This window comes from Xenopus laevis, chromosome 1L, assembly GCF_017654675.1.
Source record: "Xenopus laevis strain J_2021 chromosome 1L, Xenopus_laevis_v10.1, whole genome shotgun sequence".
Classification (NCBI taxonomy): Eukaryota; Metazoa; Chordata; class Amphibia; order Anura; family Pipidae; genus Xenopus; species Xenopus laevis.
Window position 1 is genome coordinate 165,722,667 of NC_054371.1, and position 12,038 is coordinate 165,734,704.

The 12,038-nt window shown below is 40.6% G+C and overlaps 1 protein-coding gene across 5 annotated transcripts in view; it reads right to left on the reverse strand.

Moving 5' to 3' along the window:
- The window catches only part of cabin1.L (calcineurin binding protein 1 L homeolog), a 93,519-nt gene that overhangs the window by 33,518 nt on the left and 47,963 nt on the right, over positions 1-12,038 (reverse strand). The gene's annotated exons all lie outside the window — the stretch shown is intronic.

The window sequence follows — 12,038 nt, forward strand, 5'->3', positions numbered from 1 at the left end:
AAAATCATGAAGGCTAAAAACATCTACATATGGTTCAAGGGACCTCTACCATTGACTTCTACATGACCTCGTCTGGTTTTAGCTGGAGTATTTTCGGATTAGAGCTTTTTTTTTCTCGAAAATTTTTATTTATTTTTTTTATCCCAAAAGCTTCAAGTTTTTAGTAAAATCTTTCGGGAAAACACAACTCAACCTTTCATAAATAAAACCCCTAAATGTATTTTTCTTAATGAGGGGTGTCAGAATGTACTTGGAATATAATAAATATTCACTGATGCTTCATAGTCCCCCTACCTTTTCTGTTTTACATTTAGAAGCATCCTGTCTGAGTCACAGCATCTATCCAGTTCTCCCTATATCTACATTCAGTAGCAATTCCCCTTCCTCACCTCATGCCCCCTCCCTTCTAAATTTCACATTATTTCCCATCTTTGCCTCCCTCAGTTAATACAGGTTACAATTTTATCCTTAATATGCATTAAACCCCACTATAATACACTGAATTCTTCTTTTCTGCTTTTGTTAGTTCTGGTCCTCCTTGCAAGTTACTCCCTTATTTCAACAAATCCCTGTCCAATTCATGTCAATTACCCCCCTTTTGCAATTGTAACAGCCTCTAGACGACTCTATAGCCTTTGATGAGTATCTGGATTCTGGATGGTGATATTTTTGACCATTCGTCCATACAAAATCGTTCCAGTTCAGTTAAATTTGATGGCTGCCGAGCATGGACAGTCTGCTTCAAATAATCCCATAGATTTTCCAGGATATTCAACTCTGGGGACTGTGACGGCCATTCCAGAATATTGTACTTCTCCCTCTGCATATTTGTCATTGTCTTGTTGGAATATCCAACTCCTGTGTAACTTCAACTTTGTGACTGATGCTTGAACATTATCCTAAAGAATTTGTTGATATTGGGTTTAATTCATCTGACCCTCGACTTTAACAAGGGCCCCAGTCCCTGAACTAGCCACACAGCCCCACAGCATGATGGAACCTCCACCATATTTGACAGTAGGTAGCAGGTGTTTTTCTTGGAATGCGGTGTTCTTCTTCTGCCATGCAAAACACTTTTTGTTATGACCAAATAACTCTAGAAATACATTTTTATCAGTCCAAAGCACTTTGTTCCAAAATGACTGTGGCTTGTCTAAATGAGCTTTTGCATACAACAAGCGATTCTGTTTGTGGCGTGAATGCAGAAAGAGCTTCTTTCTCATCCCCCTGCCATACAGATGTTCTTTGTGCAAATTGCACTGAATTGTAGAATGATGTACAGATTCACCATCTACAGCAAGATGTTCTTGCAGGTCTTTGGAGGTGATCTTTGGGTTGTCTGTAACCAGGGCTGCCATCGAGGGGGGATAGGGGGTACTGTTGTCCCGGGCCCGGAAGGTTTAGGGAGTTAAGGGGGGCCCGGCCGTGCTGCACTTACTTGCATAGCTGGGCCCCTGCCATCAGTGAACTGCAGACTGCAGGATGGGAGGGCTGGGTGGAGTTTCGATGGCCGATTCTTGCTTTGTGCGCTCTAATTTGCCATGACGTGTAAGTCCCAGTAAAGTCGCATGGGGATTGGATGGGTGAAGTTTGAACCTCCCTTCAACTTTCTCCAAACGCCATGCGGCTATACCAGGACTTACATTTCACTGGCGAATCAGAGCATAGGAAACTGAAGATACCGGCATTTGAGCTCCCTGGCTAAGGTAAGTGCAGTTTTCTTTTTTTCTTTTAATTTGTAGGGGCCCTGGCCAATTGTTTTTTTTTTTTTTTTTAACTAACTTGTAGAGGCCCTGGCCAATTATATTTTTAAAATAACTTGTAGGGGCCCTGGCTGGGGATGGGCGAATTTGACCCGTTTCGTTTAGCCAAAAATTCGACCGCCAGCGAAATGTCGCTGACGCCCATTAAAGTCTTTAATGGGCGTCAAAAAAAGTCGCGCAGCGAAATTATTTTGACGCGCATCTTTTTCTTTTGACACACGACTCCATTCAAGTCTATGGGCGTCATTTTCGCGCGAAACAAGGCAAAATTATTTGCCCATCCCTAGCCATGGCCAATTGTTTTTTTTCAAAATAACTTGTAGGGGCCATGGCCAATTGTTTTTTTGTTTTTTTTTAAAATAAGTTGTAGGGGACCTGCCCAAATTTTTTTTCAATAACTCATAGGGGCTCTGACCACTAATGCTTTTTAAAATAACTGGTAAGGGGCCCTGGCAATATATGTTTTAAAAAAAAAAAAAAAAACTTGGCCACCAATTTATTTTTCTTGAACTTGTAGGGGAACCCTGGGCACCAAAGTTCTTTTTTTTTTTTTTTTAACTTGTAGGGGAGGAAACTTAATGTTTTAACATTTGTGTCTTTTGTGGCCTTCATACTGATGGGTGAGGGAGGGGTGGCAAGGGGGTCCCAGAAAATTGTTGTGCGGGGCCCTGTGATTTCTGATGGCAGCCCTGTCCTGTCTGTAACCACTCACAATCCTCCGCATTTGCTGCTTCTATATTTTTCTTGGCCTGCCAGACCTGGGTTTTAACAGCAACTGTGCCTGTGGCCTTCCATTCTCTGATTATATTCCTTACAGTTTAAACCTCTGAGATAGATTTACCGTATATACTCGAGTATAAGCCGAGTTTTTCAGCATCCAAAATGTGCTGAAAAAGTCTACCTTGGCTTATACTCAGGTCAGCCAGCAGTAGCCGAGATTGCAGTCACTTTTAATCATTCCTATACCAAAAGTTTGCTTGGGGAGAGACTGCAATATCACACAGCGCCCTCTGTTGATTATATGAAAGAATAACAGTGCGCCCTCTGTTGGTTATATGAAAGAATAACAGTGACTGCAATATCACACAGCGCCATCTGTTGGTTATATGAAAGAATAACTGACTGCAATATCACACAGCACCCTCTGTTGGTTATATGAAAGAATAACAGTGACTGCAATATCACACAGCACCATCTGTTGGTTGTATGAAAGAATAACAGTGACTGCAATATCACACATCGCCATCTGTTGGTTATATGAAAGAATAACAGTGCGCCCTCTGTTGGTTATATGAAAGAAAAACAGTGACTGCAATATCACACAGCACCCTCTGTTGGTTATATGAAAGAATAACAGTGTGCCCTCTGTTGGTTATATGAAAGAATAACAGTGACTGCAATATCACACAGCGCCATCTGTTGGTTATATGAAAGAATAACAGTGCGTCCTCTGTTGGTTATATGAAAGAATAACCGTGACTGCAATATCACACAGCACACTCTGTTGGTTATATGAAAGAATAACAGTGACTGCAATATCACACAGCACACTCTGTTGGTTATATGAAAGAATAACAGTGACTGCAATATCAAACAGTGCCCTCTGTTGGTTATATGAAGGATTAACAGTGATGGCAATATCACACAGTGCCCTCTGTTGGTTATATGAAAGATTAACAGTGATGGCAATATCACACAGCACCCTCTGCACATGGTAGTGGGACAGTGGGACAATGCACACAGTAATCCGTTTGGCAATTCTCTGTTACCATCAACTTTGCAAAGAAGTCCGGTTGATCGCTGGGGGGTCGCTTTGACAGAATGTGCACTGCTGGGAGACAGGGCTGTAGTTGCGTCTAGGCTTACACTAGAGTCAATAAGTTTTCGTAGGTAAAATTAGGTAACTCGGCTTATACTCGGGTCGGCTTATACTCGAGTATATACGGTATGTAGCCTCCCCCTAAACCATGATACTGAACAATCTTTGTTTTCAGATCTTTTGAGAGTTTCTTTGAGGATCCCATGCTGTCACTCTTCAGAGTGAGAGTCAAACAGAAGCACAACTTGCAATTGGCCACCTTAAATACCTTTTCTCAGTTACATGCATTCAAATTAGCAAAAGGGTATTTTTGCACAGCCAGTTTTTCACATTTGATTTAATTTCATACAATTGAATACTGCTTCAATAAAAATCAGGTGTTCAGAAAACACCCCAGTACTCAGATGTTCCTGGGAAATGAAAGACATACCACTGTTATCTTTTTTGTTGAGTAAATTGTGGAGTAAATTATTATGCAGGCTGAGAGGGGTTCCCAAACTTTTTCATATGACTGTTGTTCACATTTGAGTTAACTTTTAGTATGATGTAAAGATTGATATTCTGATACAGTTTGTAATTTGTTTTAATTATTATGTATGGTTTTTGAGTTATTTAGCTTTTTATTCAGAAGCTCCCCAATTTGTAATTTGCGCAATCTGGTTGCTAGGGTCCAAATTACCCTAGCAACCATGCATTGATTGAAGAGACTGGAATATGAATAGGCGAGAACCTGAAACCATTTTTTTAGATGGAGTCTCATTTGAACGCTAAAGGAGGCAAATAATTCAAAAACTATAAAAATAAAATAATGACCACCAATTTAAAAGTTGCTTAGCATAAGCCATTCTATAACATTTAACTTAAACAAACAAACAGGGTTCCTGGAAAACAATCCAGACTGCTCACTTGGTGACATATTTTGTTACCAAAACAAAAGCAGCTTGAAATAATAAACTATGTACAATATGACTGCCAAGCTATTCCTATTGCAAGCATCCAAATAATACACACAGTGCCTAGACAAAAGAAACAGCTGAGCTGTGCCCAGACAGACAGACAAGCTAAAATAACAGTTTAAGCAGAATGGATATGCAAGCACTTACATGTCTAGTATAGGTCAATCTAAAAACAATTGGACTTGCTGAGTAATCAATGAAGACGTTTCACTACTCATCCAGTGGAACTGAAGAAGCTGCTCGGATGAGTAGTGAAATGTCTTCATTGATTACTCAGCAAGTCCAGTTGTTTTTAGATTTACCTATACTAGATATACCATGACCTGGATGACTGAAAATCTTCATAGTCATAAGCACATGGTTATGTGGGAAACAAAGATTTAATTGTCTATGAAGATTTTCCTGCATCCAGGTCATGATATGTAGGGGCAGATTTACTTAGGGTCGAATCGAAGTCGAAGGATTTACCGTAATTCGTTTGATCGAACGAAAAATCGTTTGAAACGAACAATTCGAAGGATTTTAATCCATCGATCAAAGGATTTTTCTACGACCAAAAAAAAAAATTAGAAAGCCTATGGGGACCTTCCCGATAGGCTAACATTGAGGTTTCGGTAGGTTTAAGGTGGCGAAGTAGGGGGTCGAAGTATTTTTTAAAGAGACAGTACTTCGACTATCGAATAGTCGAACGATTTTTAGTTAGAATCTTTCGATTCGAAGCCGAAGTAGCCAATTCGATGGTCGAAGTAGCCAAAAAAAAACATTCGAAATTGGAAGTTTTTTTTATTCTATTCCTTCACTCGAGCTAAGTAAATGTGCCCCTAAGTATCTAATAGAAAAGTCGAAAACAATGGCATGGCTCCTAGACTTCCCCTAGAAGCTCCCGTCGTCCGACCCCCCAGCTCTACACTATTGAAATTTAGAGGTTATGGAAGTAAATCATCCCCACAGTATTTTTGTTTTTTCTGCAGTGTCCTTCCTTAATAGCATACATTCTAACCAATATTCCCTCTAAAGGTGGCCATACACGGGCAGATAAAGCTGCCAATATCGGTCATTTAGACCAATTTGACAGCTTATCTGCCCGTGTATGGGGGCTTCCGACGGGTCTTCCCGATCGATATCTGGCAACGATATGGATCGGAAAAGTTTGATTTTGACCCGACCAACCAGTCGGAGCCCCTTGGCGCATCGTAATTCGATCATTCGACCATACGGCCGAACGTTCAAATTACCCCCGATATAGCCATGCCGTTAGTGGCATATCGGGGAAAGATCCGCTCGTTTGGCGATGTCGCCAAATGAACGGATCTTTAAGTCTATGGCCAGCTTAAGCTGTGCACTCGTGCGCAAATTTTGAGACCAGCGCACACAACAAATTGTGGTGCGCACAAATGATTTTGTGTGAAAACACAACATTTTGTATGAATTCTGACCCTAGCATACAGTTTTTAAAAACTGCACATAGCCAAGAAGGAATTAGAGGGAACATTGATTCTAACATAGCGCTAACTTACATGACATATACATTAAAGGGGTGATTCACCTTTACATTAACTTTTGCTATGTTATAGAATAGTCAATTCTAAGCAACTTTTTACCTGGTCTTCATTATTTATTTTCTATAGTTTTTGAATTATTTGCCTTCTTCTTCGGACTCTTTAGAGCTTTCAGTGACCCATCTAAAAAACATATGCTATGTAACGCTACATATTGCATTGCTACTTTCTATTACTCCTCTTTCTATTCAGGCCCTATCCTATTCATACTCGTTTCTTTTTCAAATAAATGCATCGTTGCTAGGGTAATTTGGACTGGAGAGCTGCTGAATAAAAAGCGAAATAACTCAAAAACCACAAATGATAAAAAATTAAAACCAATTGCAAATTGTCTCAGAGCATCACTCTCTACATCATACTAAAAGTTAACTCAAAGGTGAGCACCCCCTTTAAGAGAAAGAATACAAATGGTGTACCAATGTGCCTTAGATCAAATATCAAACTTTATATTGTTCCAAAAAAAGGAAATACAAATACAGAAAATATGCAGTGAGATTATTTCTATTTTTTAAATTAACCTGGTTAAATAATTTTTCATATTTATTCAGCCCAGCCATCTATGCTTGTAAGCTTGCAGGATCAACAACATACACTTTTTTCCATTAAAACAGTTTATTCAGACACAGCAGGAGTGACCACTTCAGCACACAAAAAAACATAAATCGTAAAAATTAATTCTTCCTACTGGGAGTTACCATCACACATTTGGTAGGTTCCCTCACTAAACTGGGTCCCTTGTGGACTACTAACAAAAACACATCTTGTGGTCACCCCTGCACTTATGATACGTCTTTTGCTCAGCCTCCAGGTTTTCCTTAATTCCTCAGACAGACTCAGGCAGCACCCGAGCCAGTCTGGGAGTCCCTTACACAGACAAGTAACCTTACTGTTCTGTGCCCTGCACAGAGAGACCTTCCTAACAGTCTCACTACAATTAAATACCTTTACTGGGCCATTGGAAGCAATTGTCTGTTCGGCCGGTTCCTTCAAGAACACTATACCTTCCATTGCCAGACAGCAACATCCTTTAATCAGAGGAGACATTCTCTGTTTAGCAACATCTCCCACTATTGAGAACTCAAAGGGAAAACACACCTTTTTACACTTTTCTTCATGGTCACACAACCACAGCTTCTACAGTGTCGGACTGGGACAACAGGGGCCCACCCAAAAACCTTAGACCAGGGGCCCACTCTCAGTACTATTATTCTTCCTCTCCTAACTAAACCTCTATTCTACTAGTCTCTTTTCTTTACATATTATAATCTATTATTCTATCTTTGTTCACATAGAAATAGGGAATGGCCATGAAATAGGCCAAATGTTTAGCAGCATGAGGGCCCACTAACACCTGGGCCCACCAGAAGTTTTCCTTGTATCCCGGTGGGCCAGTCCAACACTGAGCTTCTAGACTACTACCTCAGTTCCCTTATTCATCTCCGTCCTTCCTGCTCTCATCGCATTATTTCTGGACTCTTTCCCCAGCTCTCTGTTCCATTATATTTGGACCCATGCAGGTAGGTTGAGTTTTGTCGATCCAACACCAATCCTACAAAATCTCCTGTGTAGTTTAGCCCTAAAGCTGGCCATAGATGTGCAGATTTTAGCCTTATATCACACGATTAGACATGACCAGAAATCTGTACATGTAACCAGAGCATACACTGTTCTTTTTAGCTATGTCAGGGCTGTCCAACTGGCGGCCCACGACCCCCCCCCCCTCATGTGGCCCTCCACATCTATGTCTGCCTGCTGTGTCGGATTACCATATATAAAATTTAAAAGGTATCACTACAGACATTAACTGGCCCCTGCATTGTTTAAACCTCAAATTCAGACTAATCCCCTACATTGTTCACACCCCTAAAAACCTGTACTGTTCACACCTGAGACCCAGACTGAAACTGCCCACATTGTTCACCTGCTCACACTTCATACTAATGGGGCACCAGCACGGTGTCACTGTATGTAGTACATATTCCTGATTCCTGTCTCCTGCTCTGTTCTGTCTTCCATATGCTCCCTGTGTGTGTGTGTCATACTTTGGTATTTGTTCTGGGGGTTTGTTAGCATTTGAAAATTATTGTTAGCGGCCCCTATGGTGTTTAATCATATGCTGGGGTACTGTATTATACACAGGGGAGGAGGAGGCATATGGATTCAAGGGTATGTCTTAATATGACTTAGCTTTTTTCACATATGAGTGACATCCCTGCCAGTGCCAGGGCAGACACAAGGTAGTTTGGCACCCTAGGCAAGAGCTTCACTCAGTGCCCCCCTGTCCTGCATTACCATTTGCCTCCTTACCATGATGGTTTTTAAAGAGAGCAAGAAAGTGTACAACACTTTTTCATTTATATTACTGCCCCCAGTACCTGTACCAGCAAGCTCAGCAGCCATCCATAATACACCCCACCCGTACCTGTGCAAGCAAGCTCAGCAGCCACCCATCATACAGCCCTCCTGCAGCCATCATATTGCCCCCAATCTTTACCTGTGTCAGCAGCAGCCAAAAATAAATCTGATCACATCATATTGCCCCCAAGTATTTATGTACCTGTGCCAGCGCCCAGCAGCAACAGCAAACATATGGGCCCCAAATCTGTACCTGGCTGTGCCAGCAGGAAGCTTCATACTTTACAGTAATAGAAAGAATGTCTTCAGTTCAGTGCAACTGTGCAAGACTGAGAGCAGCGAGAGCCACACTAATCAGGTCGCCAGCTCTCTCTCTCTCTCTCTCTGTCATCACATCAGTGACGTCATTGACGCGTGTAAGCACATCGCGGTGCACCGCACAGAAGGAGCTATTACTTGCCGGCAAGAGGGAGAAGGTGAAGGAGATGGATTCCACCCAACTGGGTGACCATGATTACTGAAACAAATTATTAAATAAATGCTTGAAAAAAGTGCGCCCCGCAATGATGGCGCCCTAGATAGCCGCCTACCCCTAGTTCCTGCCTTGATCCCTGCAGTGAGCACCAACCATTTGGTTTTTTGGTGTGCTATTAATGTGGACATGGTCTTGCGGTAACATGGGTGTGGTTTAAAATGGGTGTGGTCTAAAAACAGGGAGTGGCTAACACTGGCTTCCGTTATCGGCCCTCCACGATGTAGATTGGAAAAATTCCGGCCCTCGGTACCATAGAAGTTGGACAGCACTGAGCTATGTTATTCCTATGTCTCATTTTGCATTATTCTTAAATATCTAAATCTTGTCATCTCATTAAAGACTGAAGATATTTACATTCCATCAGATCCATTTAAGTGGGTGCTTTGAATTAAAGTGTGTTTGTACTGGTAACATTATACTGTATCAGTAATAGCATGCACAGGGGCAAATGCAGGATTTTAACAGTTGCATTCTACTCTTGTCAAACACTGGCACAATGATACCTTCAAATCATGTGTTCACAGATATCAGCGTTATAATATTTAGACACAAACATATGCCATATCTCCACACAACATATGTACTGCATATGCTGAAAAACACACACAAAGCAGATATCCTCTATTTTAAAAACCATATGTGGTATGATGATATTGATCAAGGAGGGTATAATTATTGGCTATATTCAGAGTCATTAGCGAATTCGTACAAGAAATGCCCAGACAACAACCAATATCTGGCTATGTATAGACAATTTTATTCCTTTACACTCAACTCTTGAGGCTTGGCTTCTGGCCTATGTACCAGTTACCTTCATGCTCCATACTCACCTCTTAGGTTTGCCTTTTAGATTTCTTTTAGCTCCATTCCTGCCCCCATCCTCACTATTTTTACAGCCCCTATATACAGTTTGCTGGGTAAGGCCTCACATCCATCTGTCCTCCCATAAAAACACCTATTTTATTTTAACTTAAGCTGTATGGGCAGCTCATCTACTGAACAAGTAATTATGTATGCCTGTTTCTTAGATGATTTTTGTAAAAACACAATTGTGAATATTATAAAATATACAATAATTTAAATTTAAGAGCTATGGTACACACTTAATGCTACAACAGGGAAACATTTTTAACTATTTATACATTTTAAAAGTCCAACTGCTTCTTTGTTCTTGTGTATGCACCAGAATATCTGATGGTCTAGGAAGAACAAGTGCAACTTTACCCAATCTGGCCATCCATGAGCTGAGGCAAATAGTTTGGGTCCAAAGCAGGTCTGGACTGAGAATCACAATAGGCCCTGGCATTTCAGGTACACAGAGACCCAATCAGCCCACTAAATACTGACTTTCTATTGCACCTTATAGCAGCCCCTCTGGCATTTGCCAGAACCCACAGATTGCCAGTCTGGGCCTGCATGGGTGGGTTTGGGCCTAGCTCTTCTTAGTACCCTTACCGCCCTTCCACAAGCAACCTAACAGTGTCCCACTGCCGTGCCCGATTTATAGACACTCGCCACCCACCCCCTTTGTGACATCAGACACAAGCATATTAAGAAATGTGGAAACATTGGGTTAGGTTATTGAACCGTACACCTGTTCACCTTTGAATTAATTTTTAGTAGGATGTAGAGAGTGATATTCGGAGACAATTTGCAATTAGTTTTAATTTTTTATTACACGTAGTTATTTGAGTTAGCTTTTTATTCATCAGCTCTCCAGTTTCTGGTTGCTAGGGTCCAAATTACCCTAGAAACCATGCAGAGACTGGAATATGAATAGAAGAGGGCCTAAATAGAAAGATAAATAAAAAGTAACACTAAATCCCAAAAGGAAGAGTGTGAGGATCTCCAATAATCAAGAACAAATTATGTTAAAAAAGTAGAAAATTTATTAGGACATAAAACCTAACGCGTGTCGTGCCTAATGGGGCACTTACTCATAGGCTTCAGCTAATGGGGCACTTACTCATAGGCTTCAGCCTATGAGTAAGTGCCCCATTAGGCACGAAATGCGTTAGGTTTTATGTCCTAATAAATTTTCTACTTTTTTAACATAATTTGTTCTTGATTATTGGAGATCCTCACACTCTTCCTTTTGGGATTTAGTGTTTTGGATTTTGCACCTTGGGACTGAGGTGAACTGTGAGTGATTCTCCTTGCTATTTACTTAACCATAATATTTTTTTGTATTTAGAGTGGTTCCATCTATATTGAATATTTTTCCTTGTGGCAGCACACACTTCCATTAATAAAAAGTAACAACAACAATAAATGAGTAGCGTTACAGAATATTTATTTTTAGATGGGGGTCAGTGACCCCCATTTGAAAGCATGAAGGAGTCAGAAGAAGAAGGCAAATAAAAAAAACTATATAAAAAAAAATAATGAAGACCAATTGAAAAGTTGCTTAGAATTTGCCATTCTAGAACATACTTAAAGTTAACTTTAAGGTAAACCACCCCTTTAAGGTACAAACTTCAAAAAGCAGTGCTGGACAAATTACCACAATTTACTAGTGAGAAGCGGGTTGAGAAATTCTCAACTGACACAAAATTTTCTTTTCAAAATATTAGGGATGCACCGAATCCAGGATTTGGTTCGGTATTCGGCCAGGATTCGGGCTTTTTTAGCAGGATTCGGATTCGGCCGGATCCTTCTGCCCGGCTGAACCGAATCCTAACTTACATATGTAAATTAGGGATGGGGAGGGAAATCGTGTGACTTTTTGTTACAAACCAAGGAAGTAAAAAATGTTTTCCCTTCCCACCCCTAATTTGCATATGCAAATTAGGGTTCAGATTCGGTTCAATATTCGACTAAATCTTTTGCGAAGGATTGGGGGGTTGGGCCGAATCCAAAATAGTAGATTTGGTGCATCCCTACAAAATATCAATCTACATTAAGTTACATATAGGTCATGCTGATGTTTTTTGCTGATAGTTCTGCTTTTGTAAGTATTACTTGAAGTTCCTAAACCTGACTGTTTTGCCAACCTGACTGTCCCATCTCAGTCTGTCAGTTTCTACTGCATACCTCCGAACATTTTGGAAA